Raw genomic sequence first — 2,837 nt, forward strand, 5'->3', positions numbered from 1 at the left:
GCGCATATACACACACACACACACACACACACAGGGGTGCCAAAAAATGTTGCTCAAACAGTAGTTCACCATAATCAGAAGTGTCTGGACGCTGATGGTAACCACTTTGAGCACCTCTTGTAATTGTAGAAGTCAAACGTGACTTGTATTCATTTTTTGTTATCAGTATATATTGAGCACTACAATTTTAATAGGTTTTTCCTTTCTTAAAATGTGTAAACATTTTTTTGGCACCCTCTGTGTGTGTGTGTGTGTGTGTGTGTGTGTGTGTGTGTGTGTGTGTGTATAGTACAATAAGTATAGCTATGCATGTCAATATTTATTTCAAGTTAGAACACTGTTCACCCAGCTTTTAGTATGAGATAATTGTACTTGCATAGAGATTGTATTAAATAATCTAACTTTCATTAATAATATTTGGTAAATTTTGTATTAAATAATCTAATATTCATTAATAGGAATATTTGGTAAATTTGGGTAGTATTTTTATGAAAAACAAGAGAAAGCTAAGAAATTCAGCATTCAATTTAGGACACTATAAAAGAATAAAATACTATATAAAGTAATTGAGAATAGTTAAAATAAAATATGTGAATGAATGTGAATAGGAAAGAGTGAAAGTAATCCAATAACTAAATCTTTAACAAGCTAACAGAATAGACCAACCTCTGGACAATCTAATCAAATGGAAAATAAAATGTAAGAATCATATATAATAATATATTAGAGTTATTTTTAAAATGATAGTAGAATGTTCTATAAGTAATTTGAAACCTTGAATAAATTGGTATTTTGGGAAAATTATAAATGTAAATAAAGGAAGAATTAACTGGTAATTGAAGAAGAAATTGAAAGTTAACAGTATACTCCCACCATATCCAACATATTATTGTACAAGATATTTTTTCTTATTCCCCCCCCAAATTTCAAGAAACAGGTCATTATTCTTACATACAGAGGGTACCAAAAAATGTATATACATTTTAAGAAAGGAAAAATCTGCATTAAAATTGTAATACTCAATATATAGCAATAACAAAAGATGAATACAAGTCATGCTTGACTCCTGCAATTACAAGATGTGTTCAAAGTGGTTACCATCAGTGTAATTTTAATACAGTTTTTTCCTTTCTTAAAATGTGTATACATTTTTTGGCACCCTTTGTATTTTAAACCATACATAAAATTGGAAAGCTATGTAAAAGGGTAAATATAATCCATATAAGCAATACAAAAAAATTTATATCAGCAAAAATTCTATAGATTAAATCCACTAATGGGAATATATGAAAGGACAGACAATTAAATTCACAAACTTTCCACCATGTAAGTGCACAATTGGAAGTTCGTGAACTTGTCTGATCTTTCTGTATGTGTAATTACTAAAAGTTGTGAATACAATTAAGCAATCCAGACAAAGAATAATTGACATATATCCTAGGATTTTTAAAAAAACTGATTTTTCAGAAGTTTCTCAATCTAATTCATCACATTAATGAGCAAAATAATGAAACTATTAAAAGCAATAGATTCCAGAGAAGGTATCTAATGAAAAAAAATCCATCCTATATAAAAGTAAATAAAAAAATGTTTCTTTCTTAATGTGTTAGATCATATACTTTCTGGTTAGAATAAGGGGAAAACAATTTTGTCATTTTGGCTATTACTTTTTACCACTTTTTAGAGGAATCTTTGAGTAATGCAACAAAACGTGAGGCAGAAATGAGCTATTTTACCTTACCCCTTTATCTGTAATCGAATACTAAATCCTGACAACTCTAATTAGACTTTGACCTATCCAATCTTTGCCTTCACCTCACTACTGCTGCCTAATTTTGGCTCTTCATTATCACCCCTCCCTTCACCTTGGCAATAGCAACAAAAACTGATCTGATTGTTCACCCTTTTTGTCTCTCAGTCTTCCATGCTGTAGCCAGAATGATCTTCCTAAAGAATCTATCTGATTATAAAACACCCATAGTCTTAACTCCTATTGCTTAAGAACAAAGTCCAAAACCCTTAACATATCTCTTAATAATATCACCACTGGATCCATCTCTTACATCTTAAAAGCACCCCCCAACCCCCCACCCCCAAAAATTACTCCAGCCATATAGGACTGCATGTAATTCCTGAACCACCAGGCTGCCTTATGCCTCTATATTTCTGTTCTGATAGCCTTTGTGTTGAATGTCTTGTCCATTGTTACCTGCCTGGAAGCTGCATATCATTCTAATGATTCACCTAAAAATATTTATTAGACAGATACCATGAGCCAGTAACTGGCTCAGCATTTTTAGCACTTTCTTTACTACCTGCCCTCTATCTACCTGGCCCCTCAGCTCCAACAGTGATATAACAGATGTTTTATTATTTTTAGATACTTGTAATGTGTTTGTGTAGAATTATAGCACAGCACCTAGATACCATTCTGCCCTTCTCTGTATGTAGCTCCCTATTTGAATCATAAGCTTCTTAAAAGAACGGATGTTTGTTGATAGAAAGAATGTGAACTTTGTGCAAGGCAGTTCATAGCTTTGGAACTTTGTGCAAGGTAGATCAATCTCTCTGAACCTCAACTTACTCATTTGTAAAATTGCTACAAAAATAACCAGATTGGTGTGTTTTAATAAAGTTTAGAGGTAATATATGTAAGATAATAATGTATGCAAGGTGGTTGGTACATTGCTTGGCATATCATAAGTATTCAATAAGGAAAACTTTCTTTTATGGTCACCAAATTATCGGTAGGACTTAACAATATTCAAATGACATAATAGATTTCAATAAATACTTATGGATTGGATAAATATGAATGAATGCAACCATAGTTGCGA

This window comes from Hipposideros armiger, unplaced genomic scaffold (assembly GCF_001890085.2).
Source record: "Hipposideros armiger isolate ML-2016 unplaced genomic scaffold, ASM189008v1 scaffold_525, whole genome shotgun sequence".
In the NCBI taxonomy this organism is placed as follows: domain Eukaryota; kingdom Metazoa; phylum Chordata; class Mammalia; order Chiroptera; family Hipposideridae; genus Hipposideros; species Hipposideros armiger.